We start from the raw sequence: 14,169 nt of genomic DNA on the forward strand, positions 1-14,169 counted from the left end.
CATCATACAACATTATTACAGTATTATTGACTATACCCTCTATGCTGTACTGTGTAACTTTTGACTTCCTAAAAACTTAACTATTTGTAGCCTATTAATGACTAGAAGCCTTACCGATAATAGTTAACATCTTTCATATGTTATATATATTTTATGCTTTCTTATAATAAAGTAAGCTAGAGAAAAGAAAATGTTAAAGTCATAAGAGAAAATATATTTATGGTATGTAGTGTATTTATTGAAAAAAAATCCACATTTAAGTGGATGTGCACAATTCAAATCCATGTTCAAAGGTAAACTGAATTTTTTATTTGACTTGGTCCAAGAAGATTGATTTCTTTTTCTATTTTTTATTTTTGATAACTGATAATAGTTTAAAGAAGTAGTATATGCAGTTTTCATAAAAAATATTGATGGGATACTGAATTTTATGAATTTGGTAGAAAGGTGTATCAGTTGTAATAATGTTAAATGAACAGAAATTTGGAGAGACAGTTAAAAATCATATGAATATGAGTGATAATTCTAAGGAGAGATGCCGACTTCATTTGGTCAAAAAAGATTTATTAAACAATATGGTCAGGTACTGTTGTATAACTGTTATTGTAGTATGGCCAGACAGCGAACAATACAAAGTTTCTAATGTAAGGGGGACACAACATAACATAGGAACAAGAGTCTTAGGCACTGAAATAGAATAATATGATAGAGAATGAGTGATGTTGGGTATTTGGGGGGGGGGGGCAGGGGGGTGGTTAGTTTGAAAACTTATTTATTCTAGGCATTTACAGATATACATTTTCCTCTGAGCATTACTTTAGTTGCATCTTACAGATTCTGATATGTTGCATTTATATTTTCATTCATCTCCATGACTTTCTCATTTTCTTTGTGATGTATCCTTTTATCTTAGTTATTAAGGAGTATTTTATTTAATTTCCACATATTTGTGAATTTCCAAATTTTCCTTCCATTATTGATTTCTCATTTCATTACATTTTGGTTAGAGAATATGCATTTTTTAATTAATTTTTTTAATGTTTTATTCATTTTTTTGAGAGAAAGAGACACAGTGTGCAGGGGAGGGGCAGAGAGAGAGGGAGACACAGATTCTGAAACAGGCTCCAGGCTCAGAGCTGCCGGCACGAACTGTAAGATCATGACCTGAGCCGAAGTTGGACGCTTAACCAACTGAGCCACCCACATGCCCCGAGAACATGCTTTGTATAATTTAATCCTTTCAAATTTATTCAGGCTTGTTTTATAGACCAATATATGGTCTATTCTAGAGAATGTTCCATATGTACTTCAGGAGAATATGTATTCTTCTGCTGGTGTTCAGTGGTGTTGAGGTATCTGTTAGGTCAGGTGGCATATTGTTGGTTTTGTTTTTTTTTTTTAATAGCGTTCAAGTCTTCTATTTCTTTGTTAATATTTTGTCTAGTTCTATCCATTATTGAGGGTGGGGTATTGAAGTCTCCTCAACTATTACTGAATTGTTATTTTTCCTTTCAAATTTGTCGATTTTTTGCTTCATGCCTTTTGAGGATAGCTCTTTTGTTAGGTGTATTTATGTGTATACTTGTGTCTTCCTGATGGATTGACTCTTAAATAGCATTATAAAATGTCATTCCCTGGCTCTAGTAACTCTTGTCTTAAAATTCTATTTTGTCTGATACTAATATAACCACTCCAGTTGTATTTTATTTACTGTTTGCATGGTATACTTTTTTTCCATCCTTTCACTTTCTGGCTTTCTGTCTTTGAATGTAAACTCTGCTTCTTATAGATCGCGTGTAGTTTGATCATGTTTTGGGTTGTTTTTTGTTTTTTTTTTTCTCTAAGTAGGCTTCACACCCAGCACAGAGCCCACTGTGGGGATTGAACAAGACCTGAGCTGAGATCAAGAGTCAGACACTTCACTTTCTGCCATTATACTGTTTGCTTCTATAGATCTATTTTTGCTATTTCCTCCCTTATTGCCTTTTTTATATATTTTTAAAAATTATTTTTTAATTTACATCCAAGTTAGTATATAGTGCAACAATGATTTCAAGAGTAGATTCCTTAATGCCCTTACCCATTTAGCCCATCCCCCCTCCCACAATCCCTCCAGCAACCCTGTTTGTTCTCTATATTTAAGAGTCTCTTATGTTTTGTCCCCCTCCCTGTTTTTATATTAGTTTTGCTTCCCTTCCCTTATGTTCACCTGTTTTGTATCTTAAAGTCCTCATGTGAGTGAAGTCATATGATACTTGTCTTTCTCTAATTTCACATAGGGTAATACCCTCTTGTTCCATCCACGTTGTTGCAAATGACAAGATTTCATTATTTTTGATTGCTAAGTAATACTCCATTGTATATATATACCACATCTTTTTTATCCATTCATCCATCGATGGACATTTGGGCTCTTTCCATACTTTGGCTATTGTTGATAGTGCTGCTGTAAACACTGGGGTGCATGTGCCCCTTCGAAACAGCACACCTGTATACTTTGGATAAATACCTAGTAGTGCAATTGCTGGATCATAGGGTAGTTCTATTTTTAATTTTTTGAGGAGCCTCCATACTGTTTTCCACAGTGGCTGCACCAGTTTGCATTCCCACCAGCAATGCAAAAGAGATCCTCTTCCTTTGCATCCTTGCCAACATCGGTGGTTGCCTGTGTTGTTAATGTTAACTGTTCTGACAGATGTGAGGTGGTATCTCATTGTGGTTTTGATTTGTATTTCCCTGATGATGAGTGATGTTGAGCATTTTTTCATGTGTTGGTTGGCCATCTGGATGTCTTCCTTGGAGAAGTGTCTATTCATGTCTTTTGCCCATTTTTTCACTGGATTATCTTTTTTTTGGGTGATGAGTTTGAGAAGTTCTTTATAGATTTGGATACTACCCTTTATCTGATACGTCATTTGCAAATATCTTCTCCCATTCTGTCGGTTTCCTTTTAGTTTTGCTCGTTTTCTTACCTGTGCAGAAGCTTTTTATTTTGATGAGGTCCCAATAGTTCAATTTTGCTTTTGTTTACCTTGCCTCCGGAGACGTGTTGAGTAAGAAGTTGCTGCGGCCAAGGTCAAAGAGGTCTTTGCCTGCTTTCTCCTCTAGGATTTTGATGGCTTCCTGTCTTACATTTAGGTCTTTCACCCATTTTGAGTTTAGTTTTGTGTATGGTGTAAGAAAGTGGTCTAGGTTCATTCTTCTGCATGTCGCTGTCCAGGTTTCCCAGCACTACTTGTTGAAGAGACTGTCTTTATTCCACTGGATATTCTTTCCTGCTTTGTCAAAGATTAGTTGGCCATGACTTCCTTTATATTAAGTGGATATTTTCTAGTGTAACATTTTACTTCAAAATTATTTAAAATTTTTTTCTTTTTAATGTTTGTATTTGAGAGAGAGAGTGAGTGAGTGTGAGCAGGGGAGGGGCAGAGAGAGATGGAGGAGACAGAATCTGAAGCAGACTCTGAGCTGTCAGCACAGAGCCCAATGCAGGGCTTGAACTCACAAGCCATGAAATCATGTTGGACACCCAACTGACTGAGACACCCAGGTGTCCCTTACTTCAAAATTACTTAATTGTACTTTTTTAGTTATGTCCTTAGTGGGTTTTTGTAGGCCTTAAAATATACATCTTATCAAAATTTCTTCAAATTTATTCTAGGGAAATATAAAAACTTTACTTCTATATAGCTTTTCTTTTCTTTTTTTAATGTTTATTTATTTTTTTGAAAGAGAGAGAGACAGAGCATGAGTAGGGTAGGGACAGAGAGAGAGACACAGAATCCGAAGCAGGCTCCAGGCTCTTCTGAGCTGTCAGCACAGAGCGCAACGCGGGGCTTGAACCCATGAACCGTGAGATCGTGACCTGAGCTGAAGTCGGATGCTTAACTGACTGAGCTACCCAGGCGCCCCTATATAGCTCCATTTCTATTCTTTTTTGTGCCATTATTGTTACACATACTGCATCTAAATATGTTACACACCCAACAGTACATCATTATAATTATATTTGATATAATTGTATGTCTTTTAAATACACTGAGAGAAGAAATGGAGCCAAGTATACATTTATTATAGAGTTTGTTATAGTAACCTTTTTTTTAGTGTTTATTTATTTTTGAGAGAGAGTGTGAGTGGGGGCAGGGCAGAGACAGAGTGGGACAGAGGATCCGAGGTGGGCTCTGCTCTGACAGCAGAGCCCAGTGTGGGCTCAAACTCACAAACCATGAGATTGTGACCTGACTTGAAGTTGGACACTTAACTGACTGAGCCACCCAGGGGCCTGCTATATTATTAATCTCATTTGCCCTTTCTGGTTCTCCTCATTTCTTTCTGTGGATTTGATATACCATCTGGCATCATTTCCTTACACTAATATATCTTTGCTCCCACCTTTTTTTTTTGTATTTATTACCAAATATATTACATTTCTATGTTATTGGCTCAACAATACAGTGATACATATTATTTTATACAATTCTTGTTTAAATTAGTGAAAAGAATAAATATGTAATTATATTGGCCTTCATAACTACTTAATAATTACCTTTTAGCTCTCTTTGTTTTTTCATGTGTATTCTCTGGCATCATTTGCTTTCAGCCTGAAGAACATCTTTTATTGTTTCTTTTAAGTCAGGTCAGCCAGCAACAAATTCTCTATTTTTATTCCATCTGGGAGTGTCTTTATTTTATCTTTAGCTTTAAAATATAGTTTTGCTAGATAAAATATTCTGATTTGATAGTGTGTTACTTTCCGTACATTGATGATACTACCCCACTGACTTCTGGCCTCCGTTGTATCTGATGAGAAATCATGAGTTACTTGCTCTTCTTTCAAGAGTTTTCCTTTAGTGTTAGCTTTTAGCATTTTGCCTATGATGCATCGGGGTGTGGGTCTTTTTGAATTTATCTTGCTTGGACTTTGTTGAGCTTTGATAATGTGTAGATTAATGTTTTTCACCAAATTTGGAAGTATTAACTATTATATCTTTTTTTTTCCTATTATATCTTTAAATGCATTTCTACTCCTTTCTTCTCCTGGTATTTCCACTACACCTATCAGTGCACTTAATGGTATCGCACATTTCTGAGGCTCTGTTCATTTTTCTTTATTCTTTCTGCTCTTCAGAATACATAATTTCTACTGATGTATATTCAAGATTACCAACTATTTATTCTGCCAGTTCAAATCTGTTGAGCTCCTATAGAGAATTCTTAATTTGTTATTGTAATTTGCAACTGCAAAATTTCCATTTGTTCTCTTTTTATCATTTCTTTTTATTCTTCTTATTCTCTATTTAATGAGATAGTGACATATTTTTCATTCCTTATGTATATATTTTTTTAGTTTTTTGAACATATTTAAAATATTGCTTTGCAATCTTTATGGGCCACTGTTTTTATTGCTCACTTTTTTACTGCTATATGTAGGTCATATTTCCCTATTACTTTGCATGTCTCATAATTTTTTGTTTAAAACTGAACAATTTAGATAATATGTTGCATACATGATACGTTGTGAAATAATTTAGGTACACTTCATACCAATTCACTGCACCCCTAGAGATTGATGTTGTTTGCTTGGTCATTTGTTTAGAGATTTGGATGAACAAACTATGAAGTCTATTTCTCTTACAGTGTGCAGCCTCTGCTATCCCTACTCAGATTTCCCCCCCCCCTTTTTTTTTTTTTTTTTTTTTTTTATCATTTGGCTTGAATTCCTAGGAGTCAAGCCTATGTCAGCATTAGACTCATTAATCAAAGGTTGTGCTTAAACCTCCTTGGCCATTTAGATTTTTACTTTTTCCTCTTTGTTGTGTGTGTTGCTTGAAGACTGCTGTCACAATTCAGGGGTGTTATTTTGCTCCACAGTCAGCCAGAAGACTAGCAGCTTGGAAGTTCCCTCTCTCATTGCTCCTGAGAAGGGGCAGCCTTGGGTATGTGCAGTCTTCCAAACTAACAGAGAACTATTTGATTTGATTTGATTTGATTTAGCTTAATTTTTAGAGAAGTTTTAGGTTCACAGCAAAATTGAGGGGAAGGGAAGGAGAATTCCCATGTATCACTCTGCCCTTACACATGCATAGTCTCCCCATTATCAGCATCTACCACCAAGATGATACACTTGTTATAATTGATAAACCTGCCTTGACATATCATAATCACCAAAGTTCATGATTGGTTACATTATAGTTCATTCTTGATGTACATTCTGTGGGTTTAGACAAATGTATAATGACATGCATCCATCATTATGGAATCATACAGAGTATTTTATTCACTTCCATAAAAATCCTCTGTGCTGTGCTTGTTCATCTTTCCTCTCATCCCCCAAACCCTAGCAACCACTGATGATTTTACTGTTTCCGTAGTTTTGCCTTTTCCAGAATGTTACATGGTTGGAATCACAAAGTATGTAGCCTTTTCAGATAAGCTTCTTTCACTTAGTGTAATATGCATGTAAAGTTCCTCCATGTCCTTTCATGGCTTGATAAGCTCATTTCTTTTTCATGTTGAGAATTATACCATTGTCTAGAAATACCATAATTGATTTAGCCATTTACCTACTGAAGGACATCTTGGTTGCTTCCAAATTTTTGCAATTATGAATGAAGCTGATATAAACATCCCTGTGTAGGTAATTGTAAGGACTTAAATTTTTAAGTCTTTTGGGTAAATACTAAGGCTTGTGATTGCTGGATCACATGGTAAGAGTGTGTTTAGTTTTATAAGAAACTGTAAAACTATCTTCCAAAGTTGCTGTACCATTTTCTATTCCTATCAGCAATGTATGAGAGTTTCTTTTGTTCCACATCCTCACCAGGATTCGGTGTTGTCATTGTTTCAGATTTTGGCCATTCTAATAGGTGTCTTATTCTTTTTTAATTTTTTTTAATGTTTATTTTTTGAGAGAGACAGAGCGTGAGTGGTGGAGGGGCAGAGAGAGAGGGAGACGCAGAATCAGAAGCTGGCTCCAGGCCCCAAGCAGTCAGCACAGAGCCCGACACGGGGCTTGACCTCACAAACTGAGATCATGACCTAAGCTGAAGTCAGACGCTTGACCCACTGAACCACCCAGGTGCCCCTAGTTGTGTCTTATTTTAATTTTGCATTTCCTTGATGACATATGATGTGGAACAACTTTTAATGTGCTTAATTTGCCATCTGTATATTTTCTTTGGTGAGGTATCTGTTCAGATGTGTAGCCCATTTTTAAATTAGGTTGTTTGTTTTCTTATTGTTGAGTTTTAAGAGTTGTTTCTATATGTTAGATAGCAATTCCCTTATCAGATATGTATTTTGCAAATATTTTCTCCCAGTCTGTGGTTGTCTTCTCTTTCTCTAGACAGTGTCTTTTGCAGAACAGAAGTTTTTAATTTTAATTAACTCTGCCTTATCAATTATTATTCCAGAGACCCTGCCTTTGGTGTTGTAAAAAGTCATTGCCATACCCTGGATTATCTAGGTTTTCTCCTATATTATTTTGTAAGAGTTTTATAGTCTTACATTTTACATTTATAAATTTTACATTTACAAAATGGTTTATAATCCATTTTGAGTTGGTTTTTGTGAACAACGTAAGCTCTGTGTCTCAACTCATTTATTTGCTTTGCACATCCAGTTGTTCATTTATTGAAGAGACTGCTTTTACTCCATTTTATTACCTTTGCTCCTTTGTCACAAAGATCAGTTGATTATATTTATGTGGGCCTGTTCCTTTGATCTATATGTCTATTCATTGGCCAGTACCACACTATCTTAGTTACTATAGATTTTTTTTCTCATTTTTCCAGCCTTATTGAGATAAATTTGACATATAGCATTGTATAAGTTTAAGGTATACAGTGTGATGATGGTATACTTATATTTTGCAAAATGATTTTACTGTAGCTTTATAGTAAGTTTTACAATTGTGTCATGTCAGTCTTCGAACTTAGTTGTTCTCCATCAGTACTGGCTATCCTGGGTCTTTTGCCTCTCGATATAAAACTTAGAATCCACTTGTCAATATCCACAAAATAACTTGCTGAGATTTTGGTTGGAACTGCATGGACTATATAGATCAAGTTAGAAAGAACTTAGTGCTTTGTCTTTGTAGGCATGAATATGGAACGTGTCTCCATATATTTAATTCTTTCATTTCATCAGTTTTGTAGTTTTCCTCATATAGGTATTGTATATTTTTTGTTAGATTTATATCTTAATTCATTTTCAGGGGTGCAGATGTAAATGGCATTATGTTTTTAATTTCAAATTCCACTTGTAACTTTGTATCCTGCAACCTTGCTGCAATTGCATGTTAGTTCCAGGAGGGATTTTCTGTCAGTTCTTTAGGATTTTGTACATAGACAATCGTGTCATCTGCAAATAATAACTGATTTCTTCCTTTCTACTCTGTATACTTTATATTTCCTTTTTTGTCTTATTGAATTAACTAGAATTTCCAGTACAGTGTTGAAAAGGATTGGTGAGCAGGGACATTCTTGTCTTATACCTGATTTACTGGGAAATCTTCAAGTTTTTCACCATTAAGCATGTTAGCTATACGGTTTTTTGTAGATTGTATTTATCAAATTGAGAAAATCCCCTTTTATTCCTGATTTAGTGAGAGTTTTTATCAAGGATTGCTGTTGGGTTTTGTCAAATTCTTTTTCTATATTTATTGATAAGATACTGATTTTTCTTCTTTAGCCTGTTGATGTGATGGAATATATTAATTGATTTTCAAGTGTTGAACCAGCTTTGCATACCTGGGTAACATCCCACTTGATCATAGTGTATATGTTTATTTTTCAGTACAGTGTTGGATTCAGTTTACTCATATTTTGATGAGGATTTTTGCTTTATATTCATGAAGATATTAGTCTGTAGTTTTCTTGTAATATCTTTGTCTGATTTTGGTATTAGGATAATGCTGGCCTCGTAGAATGAGGTAGAAAGTACTGCTTCTGCTTTTGTCATCCGAAAGAGACTGTAGAGAATTGGTAGGTTTATTCCTTAAACGTTTGGTAGAATCACCAGTTAACTCATTTGAGCTTGGTGCTTCCTGCTTTGGAAAGTTATTAGTTATTGAATCAATTTATTTAATAGATATAGGCCTTTTCAGATTGTCCATTTCTTCTTGTGTGAAATTGGCAAGTTGTGTGTTTCAAGGAATTGGTCTGTTTCATCTGGATTATCAAATATGCAGGCACAGATTTGTTTATAGTATTCCTTTATTCTCCTGTTAATGTCCATAGGATCTGTAATGATGTTTTCTCTTTAATTTCTGGTATTAATAATTTGTAGCTTCTCTTCCCCCCAACTCTTTTTGGCTGACTAATCAATTTTATTGATCTTTTCAAAGAACCAGCTTTTGATTTTGCTGATATTATGTATTGCTTTATGTTTTTAATTTCATTGATTTCTACTCTAATTTTTAGTGTTTCTTTTCTTTCACTTTGGATTCAATTTGGCCATCTTTTTCTAGTTTTCTAGGGTGGAAGCTTCTAGATTATTGATTTTGGATTTTTCTTTTCTGATATGTGCATTCAGTGCTGTAATTTCCCTCTAACCATTGCTTTCACTGCATTACACAAATTTTGAAGTGCTATTATTTTCATTTCATTTCATTTTCATTTAAAATTTCCCTTGGGATTTCTTCTTTGTATCATGTGTTAAAGTATATTCTTTAATCTCCATGTATCTTTCTGATACTGATTTCCAGTTTAATTCCATTGTGATCTAAGAGCAGACATTGTATGATTTCTGTTCTTTTAAATTTGTTAAGATGTGTTTTGTGACTGGGGTGCCTTGGTGGCTCAGTTTGTTGAGCGTCCAACTCTTGATTTCGGCTCGAGTCATGATATAACAGTTCCTGAGATCAAAATCCCGCATTGGGTTCTGCATTGACACCTCAGAGCCTTCTCGGGATTCTCTCTCTGCCCCTCCCCTGCTTGAGTGCATGGGCTCGCTTTCTCTCCCTCCTTCCCGTGCTTGCAAAATAAATAAATAAAAACATTAAAAAAAAAAAAAAGATGTGTTTCATGACCTAAAATGTGATCTCTTGGTGAATGTTACAGGTGAATTTGAAAAAAATACGTATTCTGCTTTTGGATGGGATTAGTCTATAGATGTTAATTATATCCACTTGACTGATGGTGTATTTGATTTCTACTATGTCCTTACTGATTTTTCTGGCTACTGAATCTGTCCATTTCTGATAGAGGATTAAGTCTCCAACTGTGATAGTGGATTCATGCATTTCTAATTGCAGTTTCTCTTTACAATTAGTTTTGCCTCACATAGTTTGATGCTCTGTTTTAAGGCACATACATGGTAAGAATTATTATCTTTTTTGAAGAACTGACTCCTTTATCATTATGTAATACCCTTCTTTATCCCTGATAACTTTCTGTACTTTGAAGTCTGCTCTGAAATTAATGTAACTACTCTTGGTTTCTTTTGATTAGTGTTTGCATGGTATAACTTTTTCCATCCGTTTACTTACTTTTATTTTATATGTCTTTACATTTAAAGTGGATTTCTTGTAGACAGCCTGTACTTAGGTCATGTTTTTTGATCCACTCTGGCAATCTTTTACTTGGTGCACTTTTATACCATTGATGTTCAGATTGATTATTAATACAGTTGGATTAATACCTACCATATTCCTTACTATTTCTGTTTGTTGCTCTTATTTTTTGTCTTCCACTCTTTTTCTGCTGTTTGTAAAAAGTTTTAATTAAGCATTTTATGATACCATTTGTTCTACTTTCTTAGCATATTGATACTTTTTTTTAAGTGGTTGCCCTAAAATTTGCAATGTGCATTTACAATTAATCCAAATCCACTTTTAAATAGTACTCTATGACTTCATGAGTAGTATGAGTACCTTATAATAACAAAATAATCCTAATTTCTCCCTCCTCTCCCTTGTATCATTGCTGTCATTCTTTTCATTTAATATATAAGCATATGTAATCATATATATCTATGCATATATGTGATATATACATAAGCATACATAATCAAATACATTGTTGGTGTTATTTTGAACAAAAATTTCCTTTGTTAGATCAGTTAAGAAAAATAAAAGTTTTTATTTTAGGGGTGCCTGGGTGGCTCAGTTAAGCCTCAGACTTCGGCTCAGGTCACAATCTCATGGGTCATGAATTTAACCCCCGCGCCGGGCTATGTGCTGACAGCTCAAAGCCTGGAGCCTTTTTTCAGATTCTGTGTCTCCCTCTCTCTCTGTCCCTCCCTGCATGCTCGCTCCCTCTCTCTCTCTCTCTCTCTGTCACAAAAATAAATATTTTTAAAAATTTTAAGTTTTTATTTTACCTTCACTTATTCCTTCTTCATTGTTCTTCCTTACTTTATATAGATTCATGTCTGTGACCTATATTACTTTCCTTCACTCTAATGCACTTATTTTAACAAATTTTGGAAAGCAGGTCTACTGGCAACAAATTCTCTCAATTTTTATTTGCCTGAGAAAGTCTTAATTTTTCCTTCACTTTGAAGGAGAGTTTTGTAGGGCACAGAATTTTAGTTTGGTGGGGTTTTTCTCTTAACACTTTACTCCACTCTTTTCTTGCTTGCATGGTTTCTGAGAAGTTAGGTATAATTCATATCATTATTCCCCTGTGTATGAAGCATTTTTTTTCCTCTGGCTTCTTTCAGGATTTTTCCTTTGCCTTGGATTTTCTATAGTTTGAAAACAGTATGCTTAGATATAGTTCTTCTGTCATTTTATCCTGCTTGGTATTCTCTGAGTTTCCTGGATCTGTGGCTTGGTATCTGACATTAATTTGGGAAAATTCTCTGCCATTTCGGGGTTTGTTTGTTTTTTTAATTTTTGTCTAATGTTTATTTTTGAAGGAGAGAGCATGAACGGGGGAGAGGCAGAGAGAGAAGGAGACATAGAATCCAAAGCAGACTCCAGGTTCTGAGCTGTCAGTAGGGAGCCCAACGCAGGGCTCGAACTCATAAACTATGAGATCATGACCTGAGCCGAAGCTGGATGACTTAACAGACTGAGCCACCCAGGCACCCCTGCCATTTCTGTTTTCAATTATTGTTGCTATTGTTCTTTTCTTGCTTCCCCTTGACATTCTCAATATGTTAACACCTTTTGTAGTTGTATTATAGTTGGATATTCTATTTTCCTCCATCATCATTCTCTTTGCTTTCAGTTTTCAAAGATTATGTTGTTGTGTCCCCTAGAGCAGAGGCTTTTCCCTCAGCTGTGTCCAGTCTACTGATAAACCGATCAGAGGCATTCTTTGTTTCTTTTACAGTTTTTATCTCTAGCATTTCTTTTGGTTCTTAGGATTTCCATCTGTCTGCTTTTGTTGCTCATCTGTTCTTGCATGCTGTCTACTTTTCCCATTAGAGCCCTTAGCATATTGGTCATAGTTGTTTTAAATTGCCAGTCTGATAATTCTCATATTTCTGCCATGTCTGATTCTGATGTTTGCTCTGTCCTTTGAATCGTAATTTTGCCTTTTGGTATGCCTTATAATTTTTTCTTGATTAGCAGACGTGATGTACTGGGTAGAAGGAACTGCTATAAATATACCTTTAGTAATATGGTAATGAGGTATGGGAGGAGGGGAAGCAATCTATAATCTCAGATTATAGGTTTGTGTCTTAGTGAGCCTGTGCCTCTGGACTGTGAACTCCTCAAGTATTTCTCACTTTTTTCTTAACCCATAGTTGGGACATAATGGGTGGAGTGGGCTGGAGTTGGTATTTCCCTTCCCCCAGATTGGTTAACATCCACTAATATCCCAGTAAGCTGTGCTCTGCTTTACCAGTTTCCCCTGAGGAGAGGCTTTGTTAAAAACAATATACTCTGGCAGATTTCAAAATAATATCCTTTTCCTCTCCCCTTGCTGGAAGCACAGAGGAGTTTGCTCTAATGTTTACTGTGGAAACCTGGTTGAACTTCTGGAGGTAAATCTCATATTATGGGGAGGTCCCCCTGGACTGGACCCTGGACTGGGTCCTCCTGGAATTTTGAACTCTCAGACTTGTCCACAGTGAACCTCCAACAATTTGTGAATTAAAAAATTTTTAATGTTTGTTTATTTTTGAAGAAGAGACAGAACATGAATGGGGGAGGGGCAGAGAGAGAGGGAGACACAGAATCTGAAGCAGGCTCCAGGCCCTGAGCTATCAAGCACAGAGCCTGATGGGGCACTCAAACTCAGAGCAGTGATATCATGACCTGAGCCGAAGTTAGATGCTTAATGGACTGAGCCACCCAGGCACCCCCAGTTTGTGAATTACAGCTCAGGTTTTCCTACTCCAGCACTGGTTCTCAAGTTAGTTTCCACTAGTGAGTTTGTTCCAATAAGCTGTTGCCTCCTGTATTCACATATATCTCCCAATCTTGGGGACAGCTATTTTCCTCTCTTATGGATCCAGGAAGTTGCTGATTTTTTAGTCTGTTGAGCTTTTTACTTGTTAGGATGCAGTGACAACTTTGAAACTCCTTATACGCAGAACTGGAAAATAGTCTACTATGATTTTATCTTTAAGTCTGGCTTTCTAAGAGTTGCTCTTGGGTCAGAGCAGCTTATTGTTCAACTAGTATTTGGTTAGCAGTTGTGCTTAAGCCCCTGGTGCCAGTGAGGCTTCTTCCCTGTGTTGATAGGTCAGTGTGGGGCCTGGGGAATGATTTCAACACTGCCCTCATTCCCTGTTCTTTTTGCCCATGAGTAGGTGCAGCTTAAGCATATGTGCAGAGCCTTCCCAACTTCCAAGATTGTCTGAGGGCTCTTCTTGGCTAGCTTTTCTCTCGTTTTCTCTGTTAAATTTCTGGCTTATCTACTCTCTTTGGTTGCTGGGCAGAACTTTTATGCCATTGAACAGGAACTGGGGGTGGGACAGCATCCCTCTTCTCCCAGAATAACACCTCTATTCTGTGAGCAGGGGACCAAGGGTAACCCCTCATTGTCAGCTTGTCCCTCCAGGTGGTCTCTGCCTGCTGTGCCTAAGAGAGAGTCACTACTTGACAAGTAGAGGATGGGGAAGAAGGAAGCCTCCTTCCTCCCAGCTGCTGTCCAGAATAGTGTTTCTTCCAGGGCAGCTCCGGATGAGAAGTGAAAGAAAGAGGGAAACCCTGTCTTCTTATCCATGTCTACCCAGAGTAGAGCTCCTGGAGTAATGCCTTCATAGCAC

The 14,169-nt window shown here is 36.2% G+C and overlaps 1 protein-coding gene across 4 annotated transcripts in view; it reads left to right on the forward strand.

Annotated features, from left to right (window-relative positions):
• The window catches only part of STAG1 (stromal antigen 1), a 394,549-nt gene that overhangs the window by 368,793 nt on the left and 11,587 nt on the right, over window positions 1–14,169 (forward strand). The window lies entirely within an intron of this gene.

Source organism: Acinonyx jubatus, chromosome C2, assembly GCF_027475565.1.
Source record: "Acinonyx jubatus isolate Ajub_Pintada_27869175 chromosome C2, VMU_Ajub_asm_v1.0, whole genome shotgun sequence".
Taxonomy (NCBI): domain Eukaryota; kingdom Metazoa; phylum Chordata; class Mammalia; order Carnivora; family Felidae; genus Acinonyx; species Acinonyx jubatus.